Here is a 13,121-nt window from a genome sequence, read left to right as displayed (position 1 = left end):
GGGGCTCTGCATATAAGCCAGCTGACCTGGGGTTCCTTCAATCACAGGTAGGAGTGGCTTTTTGCAACTCATTTGCCAAAGAGGGTGACTTTTTATAATTCCTACAGAGGCACTGTATGTGCCAGCTGGAGCCCTGAGTCTGCCTCATCAATATTCTTCTCAGAAATTCACATATCGACTCAAAGGTATTTTTGCAGCCTCTGCATTCAGTTCAGTCTTAAGGCTATTTCACTTGCCCTCACCTGTCTGGAATGCTCCTCCCCTGACCTCTGCATGGCTCCTTCTCTCCCTTCACTCAGGTCTCTGCTCCAACATCACCTCCAAAGAGAAGCCTTCCTTGAACATCCCCTCTGAATTTCCAACCCCATCCTCACCTTGCTTTGATCTCTTGTTTTTAATGTTTATTTATTTTGGGGGGGGGAGCATGAGTGGGGAGGGGCAGAGAGGGAGAGAGAAGAGAGAGAATCCGGAGCAGGCTCCATGCCATCAGTGCAGAGCCCAACGTAGGGCTCGAACCCGTGAACCGTGAGATCATGACCTGAGCCAAAATCAAAGAGTCGGTCACTTAACCGACTGAGCCACCCAGGTGCCCCTCACCTTGTTTTGTCCTCTTAACCAGCTTTCTTCATTCCACTATTCACTTCCTGAAATCCCATATGTATTGGCTCAGTGCCCCTATCCCCAGTGGGAAAGTAAACTGCACAAAGGGAGGGGCTCAGTCTCACGGGTGCCTGTCTAGCTCCGGCACAGAACAGGTGCTCAGTAAGTAGATGTCGGACAAATGAATGGATCGGATCTGATCTGAAGAGTAAGCAGGATATGGATTCTTCATTGAAGAGTTAAAGAAATGGAACAGCACGTACTTCACCGGAGCAAAAAGAAATGTGAAGCCTTATTTCTTCCTCACTTCTGCCCTATTATGTTAAGATTAATTTGACTAATGAAGCAGTCCCTTAAAACTCATAATGGAGTGAGTCAGCTTTCTCAGAATAATCAACATTATGTTTAGCCTCCAGGACCTATTTAAAGACATAATTGGCTTCCAAGAGATACTTAGTGTTGCTTTATTTTTACACAAAGAGCCAATTCATGATGTGTTTTTCAGATGCTCTGTATGTGACACACGCTGGGCTTTCACCCCCAAACAGGAATGCTTTTAGGATTATTGTCTGCGCATTTGAGGAGCAGGAGTCTAAGGCTTGTTCGCCTGCTGACCACAATCCAGCCTTACTAATGGGGGGGGTGGGAGGGGGGGGGACAGCAGGTCAAGTCTTTACAGTTACCACTTTACATCCTGAGGCAGACCCCCTGTGTCTCCAGAATGGAGGGCCGCTTTGAATCAATTGAAGGATGATTTTGGTGGTTCTTTGGTGTTTGGTTCATCCTGTTAAGAGCAACAGTTTCCATCCCTGGCTGCACTTTGAAGCTTTAACATCCAGATTTCAGAGGCGCCTGGGTGGCGCAGTCAGTTAAGCATCTGACTTCGGCCCAGATCTTCGGGTTCATGAGCTCAAGCCCCACATCAGGCTCTGTGCCGACAGCTCAGAGCCTGGAGCCCGCTTCGGATTCTGTGTCTCCCTCTCTCTCTGCCCCTCCCCTGCTTGTGCTCTCTCTCTCTCTCTCAAAAATAAACATTAACATTTTTTTTTTTAAAAATCTAGATTTCAGGTCCCACCTTTTAAGATCCTGATGTAATTTGTCCGAGGAATAGGGGAAAAAAATGAGAATTTTCCAAAGCTCCCAGGTGATTTTAAGCTGGAGCCGGGGTTGAAAGTCATTGTTTTAAAAGGTCCCTCATAGGACTTGGGCAAAACAACGTGAAATCTCATGCTGCCTGTACTCTGCCTGGAGAAATGCCCTTGGTTCCCCACTTGTCCACTTCGCTACTCAGGCCTCTCTGCTTTGCTGACGCCTCCTGGTCCCTGACTTCTGGCCCTGACCCCACTCTCTCCTAACTTCTTCAGTAAAGCAACCCCATGAGGATACTCCCTCCAGCTTTGTTTCTTCTTCTTTTCATGTTTTATTTATTTACTTAGAGAGAGAGAGAGAGAGAGAGAGCCCACAAGTAGGGGAGGGGCAGAGATAGAAAGGGAGACAAAGAATCCCAAGCAGGTTCTGTGCTGTCAGTGCAGAGCCCAATGCGGGACTCGAACCCATGAACCATAAGATCATGACCTGCGCCAAAACCAAGAGTCGGATGCCCAACCGACTGAGCCACTCAGGGACCCCACTCCCTCCAACTTTGACCTCAACCCGTCTCCCAGGCAGAATTCCCGCATATCACCTAGCTACACAACCCCCATTGGGGGGCGGGGAGAGGGCTAGGCCTGCCCCTTCTCCACCCACCCCTGCTTGTTGAGATCTGCCACCCCAGGCCTACCCCATGCACAGCACTGCCCACATGAGCTGCAGCTTTCTCATCTGCACCCAACGGGTTGGGCCTCTACACTGTTGCACATACTATTCCCTCTGCAGAGAACAGCCTTTCAAGCCCCTTCACTTTCTCTTCCTTGTCGCTTAAGCCCTGGTTCGCCTATCACCTCTGCGGGAGCCCTTCCCTGACGTGTGCCCAGAACAGACCAGTTGTTCCTGCCTCTGGGCTCTAGGTCGGCTGCTTAGACCACCTGGCCCTGCCTGCGTTGTGCTCACTGGCTCACTGGACCCGAAGCCTCTTACCGGCAAGACTGTCTAACTCGTCCTGGTGCCCAGAGCACCTTCCTGCGCCCCGACCCAACGCAGCATCAGAGAATGTGGCAAGCAGACCAATAAACGAATGGGATGTCAGGGAGAACCAGGAGATTTCGCTTGGTTTACAGGGGAATCTGTGCTTGGGCCACAAGCAGTCATTGATCATTTTTGTTTTCAGCCTTCTAAAGAAGATTAGCATCCTAATGGTAAGAAAAATCAGATGGCAGGCTTAGCACCATAAGGCTCTGTGTGCAAGGAGCAAATTAGTGAACAGAGGCCTTAATCCAGCCCACAGATGTCTGCTGATTGTCTTACCTCGTATCTAAAATAACAACTTAGTCGTCATCCAGATGGCTAACAGACACATGAAAAGATGCTCAACATCACTCGTCATCAGGGAAATACAAATCGACACCACAATGAAATACCACCTCACACCTGTCAGAATGGCTAAAATGAACAACCCAGGCAACAACAGATGTTGGTGAGGATGCAGAGAAAGGGGAACGCTTTTGCACTTCCGGGGGGAATGCAAAATGGCACAGCCACTCCGGAAAACAGCATGGAGGTTCCTTAAAAAAATTAAAAATAGAACTACCCTATGACCTGGCAATTGAACTACTAGGCATTTATCCAAGTTACAAAAATGTGGTTCAAAGGGGCACATTCACCCCAATGTTTATAGCCGTGCTATCAACAATAGCCAAATTATGGAAAGAGCCCAAATGCTCCTCAGCTGATGAATGGATAAAGAAGATGTGGTGTGCCTATAAAACGGAATACTACTCGGTGATGAAAAAGAATGAAATCTTGCCATTTGCAACAACACGGATGGAACTAGAGTGTATTACGCTAAGGGAAATAAATTAGGCAGAAAAAGGTAAGTATCATATGATTCCACTCATATGTGGAGTTTAAGCAACAAAACAGGTGACCATAGGGGAAGGGAAGGAAAAATAAGATAAAAACAAAGAGGGAGACAAACCATAAGAGACTCTTAAATACAGAGAACAAACGGAGGGTTGCAGGAGGGGAGGTGGAGGGGGGAAGGGCCAAAGGGCTAAAGGCTTAATGACAGGCATTAAGGAGGGCACCCACGATGAGCAGTGGGTGTTACATGTAAGTGATGAATCACTAAATTCCACTCCTGAAATCATTATTACATTCTATGTTAACTTGGATTTTTTTTTTAATTTTTTTTCAACGTTTATTTATTTTTGGGACAGAGAGAGACAGAGCATGAACGGGGGAGGGGCAGAGTGAGAGGGAGACACAGAATCGGAAACAGGCTCCAGGCTCTGAGCCATCAGCCCAGAGCCCGACGCGGGGCTCGAACTCACAGACCGCGAGATCGTGACCTGGCTGAAGTCGGACGCTCAACCGACTGCGCCACCCAGGCGCCCCAATGTTAACTTGGATTTAAACAAAATTGTTAAAAAATTAAAAATAAATAAAATAAGAACTTAGTTGTCAACATTCAACAATTAGGAAATTCTACAGCTTTTACAGATTTTTGGCTTCTCAGACAGGGAGCCCCCCCCCCAAAGCCCGTATTTCCATGGCAATAATTTGCCGGATTGGGCAGACTCTGCCACGTTCCCTGGGCTCAGCTCCATACTCGCTGCTGCCTTCACGACCCAGCTGACCCTCGAGGGCCTTTGAGCTCCAACCCCTGGTCTCAGCCTCATGCGCGGTGATTGGCCCGCACTCCACCGTGTGCTGTAGTGTTAAGAGCACCTGACCTAGCGTCCCAGCAGCTGCGTGGCCTTAGGTATGTCACTTCACAACTCTGAGCTCCTTGTCTGCCTTCCAGCAGCTCACAGACAAGAAGAGGAAACAGACCGCGATTACAGAAATATATGTGATGAAATAAGTGATTTCACAATATTAAAACCAAAGCATGATGAATGCCAGAGATGAACACTAAAGCACCCAATGGCAAGTACAATAAAGTGCCTGGCAGATGAAGGGCAGCTTCCTGGAGGAGGTGTCTTTCGAGCTGGGCTTTGAAGGACGTGTAACAGTTTGTTCACGTGTCAAGACTCTCTGGGAGACAGTTATTCCGGCCAAAGTGTATGCAAAGGCAGGAGGAGGAAAACAGCTTGGGGCATTCTGGAAACAGTGAGCTGGAAGATGTGCCTGTAGCAGGTGTAAGGCAGGAGGTGAAACTGATTGGAGGTTGAGGTCAGTGTCAAAAAGCCTTGAATGCCATACCAAGGAGGTTGAACTTAACTGGAGGGCAAGAACAGGCTTTCAGCTGCAGTGTAACATGAGCTTCATATCTTGGAAATATCACCCCGGAGGCAGAGCTTATGGGTCAAAGCACATTGAGAACTAGATGCAAAAAAAAAAAAAAAATCTGTTCTTATATCCATAAGAAGTTAATCATATGAATGTTCATAGCAACTTTCTTCATGACCCTAAACTGGAAACACTGTAAATGTCCATTCCCCCAAAACTGTGGTAAATTCTTATAAAACAGAATTCTACACAATGAGCAAAAACTAGCTACAACTAAATCCAACAACACGGATAAATCCCAAAAACATATTGAGTGAAAGAAGCCACACACACACATACACACACACACACACACACAAGCATTTGCTGTATAATTCCATTTGGATGAAGTTTCAGAACAGACAAAACCAGTTAGAAACAAGTGATGGGGCGGTGCCTGGGTGGCTCAGTCAGTTAAGCGGCCGACTTCGGCTCAGGTCATGATCTCGTGCTCTGTGAGTTCGAGCCCCGTGGCGGGCTCTGTGCTGACAGCTCAGAGCCTGGAGCCTGCTTCGGATTCTGTGTCTCCCTCTCTCTGACCCTCCCCCGTTCATGCTCTATCTCTCTGTCTCAAAAATAAATAAATGTTAAAAAAAAATTAAAAAAAAAAAAGAAACAAGTGATGGAAATCATGGAAAGTAGGTAAGAGAAATCAGGATAGTGTTACATTTGGAGTAGGAATGTACTGACCAAGAAAGGGCATGAGGGAAATTTCTGGAGTGATTCAGTGGAGAATAAGGCAGATAAAACACTCGCTCTGATGGTAGATGACACAGAGAAGAAACAAGTCAACAAATAAACAAGGTCATTTTGGATAGTGACCATACAGGAAAGGAAGGAAAAGAACAATGAGCTCCAGTGTGTGTAGGAGAGGCTACTCCGGTGGCCAAGGAAGGCTTCTCTGAGGAGGAAACATTTAACCTGAAAGCATTCTAGGCAGTGAGAACAGCATATGCAAATGTCCTGAGGTAGGAATAAGTTGGCCTGTTCAGGGTTCAGCAAGTTTGGCAATATTAACACGGACAAGGGGAAGGATGGCATATGGTCTCACTGGACAAATAGGACAAGACAGAGCATGAGGGCCCACAGATCATGGTGGAGAGTTCATATTTTATGATTAGTAAAATTGAGAGATGCTGAGGATTTTAAAACAAGAGATGACATGATCTGATTCACTTTTTCAAAAGACCAGAGAATGGATTATTAGAGGCACGAGTGGAAGTGGAGTTGTAAAATCAGGTGAAGAGAAGTATGAGGTTTAAAATGCCAACTAGGCTAGGCTATAGACCCAGTTATTCCATAAAACACAATTCGAGATACTGCTGCAAAGGTGCTTTGTAGATGTGATTAACACCTACAAGCAGGTGACTTTACATAAAGAAGATGACCCTCACAATGAGGGTATGCCTCATCCAATTGTTGAAGGCCTTGAGAGCAAAGACGGATTTCCCTAGAGAAGTTCCGTCTCTCAAGACTGCAGCATCAACTCCTGTCTGGGGCTGTCCTGCCCTACAGAAGTCAGACTTGCCTGCTCCCCCCAGCTGTGTGAGCTAATTCCTTATCAGAAACTCTCATCAGAAAGAAAGAATGAAAGAATGAAAGAATGAAAGAAAGAAAGAAAGAAAAGAAAGAAAAAGAGACAGAGAAAGAAAGAAAGAAGGAAAGAATGAAAGAAAGAAAGAAAGAAAGAAAAGAAAAAGAGAGACAAAGAAGGAAGGAAGGGAAGAAAGAAAGAAAAGAAAAGAAAAGAAAAAGAAAAAGAAAAAGAAAGAGAAAGAAAGAAGGAAGGAAAGAGAAAGAAAAAGAGAGAGAGAAAGAAGGAAGGAAGGAAAGAAAGGAAGGAAGAAAAAGAAAGAGAGAGAAGGAAGAGAAAGAAAGAGAAAAATAAAGAGAGAGAAAGAAGGAAGGAAAGAAAGAAAAAGGAGAAGGAAGGAAGAGAGAAAGAAAGAAAGAAAGAAAGAAAGAAAGAAAGAAAAGAAAGAAAAAGAGACAGAGAAAGAAAGAAAGAAGGAAAGAAGGAAAGAAAGAAAGAAAGAAAGAAAGAAAGAAAAGAAAAAGAGAGACAAAGAAGGAAGGAAGGGAAGAAAGAAAGAAAAGAAAAGAAAAGAAAAGAAAAAGAAAAAGAAAAAGAAAGAGAAAGAAAGAAGGAAAGAGAAAGAAAAAGAGAGAGAGAAAGAAGGGAGGAAGGAAAGAAAGGAAGGAAGAAACGAAAAAAGAGAAAGAAGGAAAGAAAGAAAGAAAGAAAGAAAGAAAGAAAGAAAGAAAGAAAAAGAGAGAGAAGGAAGAGAAAGAAAGAGAAAAATAAAGAGAGAGAAAGAAGGAAGGAAAGAAAGAAAGAAGGAAGGAAGGAAGAGAGAAAGAAAGAAAGAAAGAAAGAAAGAAAGAAAGAAAGAAAGAAAGAAGAGGGAGGGAGGGAGGGAGGCAAGGAGGAAGGAAGGGGGGGCAGAAAGAAAGTGAGATGTATCCTTTTGGTTCTGACTCGTGAACCCTGACCGCTACAAGTAGTTCACCCCTCAGGGTTTCTGTGCCGACTAGAGAAGAGCATTGTGAAAAGGACTGCTCTGTGCCCAGCTCACAGTGGGCACACAACTACTATTATTGCCCTTCCTCCCTTCGATAAGGCTCTGCTGAGTTGCTGGAGACACAGCCTCCAGGTCCTTCCTTCTCAGGAGAGGATCAGCTCGGGTCATTTTCAGAGCAGCACCGCGAAGTTTTTAGAGACAGAGAAGCTAAGGTCCCCACTGGTTTTGGGTCTCGTAACCAATCAGGGCAGAGATGGAACCAGAAGTCAGGTTGGTCTGCGTCCAGAGCCTGTGTTCTTAAGCACTGGGCCACATGCTTCTCTTATATGGACAGAAAGCAGAAGCCGAAGCAGGGATGAACCGAAGTTTGGTGGGTCAGAAAAGAAAAGGAAATACTGGAAGGAAACTTACTAAAAAAAGTCTGTCAGGGAGAGCGTTGGGGAATAGCATGGAGTGTGTACAAGAACTTTTCCATTCTTTTCACATTCATACGATTATGTATTTAATCATCATAAATAACTTTGCCGATATAATCTGGAGCTTAAAGTTTTCACTAGCATGTTAACATAAAAGGAAAAAAAAAAAAGATTCTCACTAAAAATTCCCTGTTCTACCGTGAGGAAAACGTCATCTTGTGAGATACTCAGCAAGATCTTTCTCCAGCTCACTGAACTTCTACTATGCTCAGAAATGTACCCCCTTCTTTGCTGACTTAAGCATTGTTTTATTTTTGCCATGCCTTGAACAGTTCAAAGTCCGCATTAAAATGCAAGGGTTTTGCAACCTTTGTTGATGCAAGCCTCGCAAGAATTCCCAAGCACTCAGCTTCCTTATCAACAAAACTGAAAACTACGATCTTAGTTTCCATGGAAGCTGTTTCCAAAGGCCGTTTATTTGATACAATGGACACTTTTTGTTTCTGCATCCTCAACTCCTTTCTACTTCCTTCCTCTGCCTCCTTTTCCTACTTTTTCAAATCTGAGCTGAGTGCAACCATCTCCGGGAGTCCCCTTCCCCCAAATCAATCAGGAATGGAAATCTAACTTGAAAGAATTTTGTGATTTAAAAAAGAAAAGAAAAAGAAGAGTGTATGTGAGTAGCTTTCCAAGGCCTGAAATGATGTCATCTGAACTCTGTCTCCCTTGCATCTTTCAGCTTAGTTTCCCTTCTGTAGATTGGCAGAAAGTCCGCCCTGACCAATAGCCCCTTATCCATGTTCTCCCTGCTCTGTAGCTCTAATAGGGGCGAGGGAGGGGAACGAGTCTACATATAAACACAGGGCAGGATTCTGTTTGGTCCAGCTTGGGTCTCGTACCCAGAACGTGGTAGGTATGAGAAGATAAAAGATTGATGATCTGACTAGGATCAAATGAAACAAGAAGGGGAATGAATTGGAAGTGAAGGCGTGTCAGTCTCTTTTTTTAATGTTTATTTATTTATTTGAGAGAGAGAGAGAGAGAGAGAGAGAGAGAGAGAGAGAGAGAGAGAGAGAATCCCAAGGTTGTGGGCTGTCAGTGAAGAACCTAATACGAGGCTCGAACTCATGAACTGTGATATCACCTGAGCCAAAATCAAGAGTCAGACTCTTAACCTATGGAGCCACCCAGGCATCCTGGAGATGTGTCACTCCTAAGCCTTGGCCTCAAGAAGCACTGAGTTTCCTTCTTCTATATCTATCTCTGTCCCTCCACCCCCTTGTCGGTCCAATTGTCCCAGCTGAGTCCCCAGACATGTAAAAGAGCCCTGCGAGGATCCACAAAGCCACTGACAGCCCACAGCTGACCAGACATGAGTAAGCTTTGCTGAGCCCAGCTCCTATCAGCACAACTTCCAGTCAACATAGGCTCAGGCACAAAAATAAATGTTCATTGTTGTATACTCCTGAGGTTTCGTGGCTGTGCTGGAACATCACTGTGGCAACAGATAACTGATACGCTCTGTATCTGCTCTACCTCTCTTGCAACCCCATTCTGCAGGCAAGCTAGTCAGTCCCTCCTCCAAGCTCTCAGCACTTAGCTATACAGCCCGCATTATACTGTTGCAATTCTTATATTGAATTGTAATCATTTCTTGTAATTACTTGTTTACATCTCTATCTCCTTGCCAATAAGCCCTGTGAAGGAACCATTTCTTTTCTTTCTTTCTTTTTTCTTTTTTTCCATCTTTTTGAGCCAAACACTTGTGCAGGGTTTGGTAAGGAACATAATAAACTGCTTCAACATTCGAAGGAATTCTGTGGGTAAGGAGTGCTACCAAAAATTTTGTGAAACCCGTGCTGAGTGTCCAAATAAATTACTGACCAGCTTGAAAATCTTTACTTATGCATCGGGACGATTTCTTTTTTCTTCTCTGTGAGCTGCATAGCCATGATTTTTGTATGTCTTTCCATTGGGTGGTTTCTTCTTATTAGTTTGTAAATTTTTAAAAAATATTTTCTGGGTAGGTATTCTTTACCATATCCATGCATTGAAAATATTTCCTCCCAGTCTGTGAACTTTTCACTTTTTATGGTATCATTGGTGAGCATGAATTTTTGAGTTTTCATAAGGTTTAACTTTTCAATCTTGCCTTTCTATTTTGTACTTTTTGTGTTTCCTTAAGAATGACTCCTTCTCCCAGGGTCATAAACATACCCTCCTCTATTGTCTGCTAGAAACTTGAGAGCTTTGTTTCTCATACTTGGGTCTTTAATCCACCTGGAGCTGAGTGTTGTGTATGGTAGAAGTAAAGATTCAATTGCCCCAGTATTATTTAGTGAATATTTAACCTACGCCCCTCACTTGGGATGCCAGCTCAGAGCACATTTCTGTACGTGCAGGGTCCACGTAGGGTATTGCTGTTTGGCTGCACTAAGCTATTTGTTGCACAAACATACTACCTCTCTGTATTTATAGCATGAATCACTCCCCCCTCCTCTGTTTCTTCAAAATTGTTTTGGCTATTTCTGGTTCTTTGTTTTTCCCTATACATTTTATAGTCCTTTTATCTACCTGTGCATACACACTCTTATACCCACTGGATTTGTCAGGATTTTGTTTGGGATTGCATTACATTTATAGGTTATTTGGGGGAAGAATTTAGGACTTTAAAAATGGAGTCTTCCGGGGCGCCTGGGTGGCGCAGTCGGTTAAGCGTCCGACTTCAGCCAGGTCATGATCTCGCGGTCCGTGAGTTCGAGCCCCGCGTCGGGCTCTGGGCTGATGGCTCAGAGCCTGGAGCCTGTTTCCGATTCTGTGTCTCCCTCTCTCTCTGCCCCTCCCCCGTTCATGCTGTGTCTCTCTCTGTCCCAAAAATAAATAAACGTTGAAAAAAAAAATAAAAAAAAACGGAGTCTTCCTCTCCATGAACATGATGTAATTCACCATATACTGCATTTCATCTATCCCCAAGATATACCCAGAACCCAATAATTCTCTCACCGCCTCACTTGTATCAACCTGGTCCAAGCCGCCATCTATTTCCCTGGCTAACCAGGGTAGCCACCCTACTGACCTCTTTCTGTCTCCATGTCCTGCAGACTATTCTCCATACCGTAGCCAGAGCGAGTCTTTTCAAAGACGTAAGTCAGACCGTGGCACCTGTACCACCTAAAATGGCCTTGTGGCACCAGTTGTGGCTAACTCCACACTCGGGGGGACACGGGTTTAAATGAATGGATGAGCGACTGAATGAGCGGCTGCGAACTCTATACCAGACGCTGGCCTTGAAGAAATGATTTGCCCAATTTCCCCTGGGCAAGCCCAAATGGGAAGCGCTGGCACCTGCCTGAGCAGAGAGGGCCCCCGACCGCCTGGAGGGGCCGAAGTTGGGACTTCACCGCGGGGCGCGAGAGCGGGGAGGGGCCAGAAGCGAGAGCGCGGGCACGAGGGAGCGCGCCAGACGCAGCGCGAGGCCAGGCGGACGGCGCGGCGAGTCGGGGGCGGGTCCGGGGCTCCACGCGGCCGCCTGGCTCCGCACGGGGACGCGCTCCGAGGGCGCGCGCGGGGCGGCGGCGGCGCGCGGGGCCGCCCTGGCGGGAGAATCGCTTCCGGTGGCGGCGCGGGCAGCGCTGAGCGGGGAGTGCCGGCGGCGCGGGCGGCGGGTGGCGGGGAGCGGTGAGTTGCGGGCGTCGGGCCGAGCCGGGGTGGGTGGGAAGCGCGCGGGGAGCCCGGCGGAGGGGCGCGGGCAGGGGCGGAGCGGCGCGGGCCGGCAGGCGGGTTGCGCGGAGACCCCCCTCCCCCTCCGGGCCGGAGGTCGGGAACCCCCGCGCCGTGCCGGGGACTCCCGGGCCAGGGGTCCCGGCACCTTGGGGACCCCTGCCCTCCCGCTGTCTGGCCGCCCCCCACCTGCAGCAGCCCGACCTGTCCCCGAGGCCCCCTGAGCCCCGGCGGTGGAGTGCGGTCTTGCCCCGGACGGGAAGGGGCTCACCCATCCACGCCCGCACGCGCCCTGCCACGCTGTGCTCGGCCGCGTGACCAGACTCCCCGCGGTGAGGACACCCAAAATGGCTGCCGCGGGGACAGGCCACCGCGCTACGGGCGCGAGTGATTGCCTGGTGACCAGGTGTTACCGACCCTACCCTCATGTCCCCACACTCTTAGCTCTTGGTTTCTCCTCCCGGCGCAGAGCAGGGCTCCTTGATCGGGTTAGAGACCACCCGGCCCCTGCCCTAGAACTCGCGATCTTGCAGGAAAGAGGGGAGCGAGTGGTCCCGGCCCCACCTTGCATCTCCATGCCCTCTTGATCTTTCCCACGTGTCACGGGTCTCCAACCTCCCCGGAATGACAACCACGGTATCTGCTAAGCTTGTGCAGTGATTTCTTTCGGTCCATTTACTTTTACATTCTTTCAGCCCCGTGAGGTGCTTGGTGGTGTTGTCCATGATCCAGATGAGGAAGCTGGTACTCAGAGAGGTTAAGTAACCAGCGCAAGGTCGCACAGTTGGCCATCTGTAGAGCAAGGCCACGTCTCAGCTAAAGTGTTACCTGCCCATGACTGTGTTGTCTAAAATTGGCCCCTCACGCATCCATTCTTTGTTAGGTTACCCCTGTGGGTTTTCTTCAATAGCATTTGTCACCAGTTGGAATTAACTGTGTTTACTTGCTCGTTTTCTTCTCTCATCTTGTGATCAGGGCCTGTTTGTCGTGCTCACCTATCTGTCCCTACCTACATCCAGCAATCTCCTGTACCAGGTAGACCCTCAATGAATATGCGTTGGGTGCCTGAATGACAGTGCCTACCTCCGAGTGACTTCGGAGCCTAAGCACTTAACCACCTCATGGACAGCTGCCTTCTGAACCCCCACTGCATTTTGTTTGTACTTCTCTCAAACTCATAATCTCTCTTCTCCCTCGCCTTCTAGATTTTGACTCGGGTGCCTCTTGCTTTTCTCTTCCTTGGTCTATCCCCGGTTCGCTGAGCTGCTTCCAGGCATTGCAATAGGTGGGAGGTGGGTATGCAGGTAAATAAGGAGGCTCTGCGACTCTTAACGGTGCTGGAGTCAGACTTGACATACAAGGTATACAGGATTGGCGGGGGGGGGGGGGGGGGGGGGATCTCTTTGAAAAGATGCGTGGAGGCTCTACCAAGAAGTTCTGGGGCCTCTAGCAGGTCCTTTCTCCCTAGGACTGCAGGTGTCCAGCTTGCAAAAAT

General features: G+C 47.4%; 1 protein-coding gene across 3 annotated transcripts in view; it reads left to right on the top strand.

Annotated features, from left to right (window-relative positions):
* The first annotated feature begins 11,464 nt into the window (after positions 1–11,464).
* SFXN1 (sideroflexin 1) overlaps positions 11,465–13,121 on the top strand; it is a 40,521-nt gene continuing 38,864 nt past the window's right edge. The window contains exon 1 of one of the 3 annotated variants that reach the window (XM_023259452.2): positions 11,465–11,584. The gene's annotated coding sequence lies outside the window, so the exon portion shown is untranslated. Of the gene's footprint in view, positions 11,585–11,689; positions 12,931–13,121 lie in introns of those variants that run through there. The other 2 variants (XM_011285368.4, XM_019838651.3) reach the window with 2 other exon arrangements.

This window comes from Felis catus, chromosome A1, assembly GCF_018350175.1.
Source record: "Felis catus isolate Fca126 chromosome A1, F.catus_Fca126_mat1.0, whole genome shotgun sequence".
NCBI lineage: Eukaryota > Metazoa > Chordata > Mammalia > Carnivora > Felidae > Felis > Felis catus.
The sequence above is the reverse complement of the archived record's forward strand: the minus strand, read 5'-3'. Positions and strand labels throughout refer to the sequence as shown.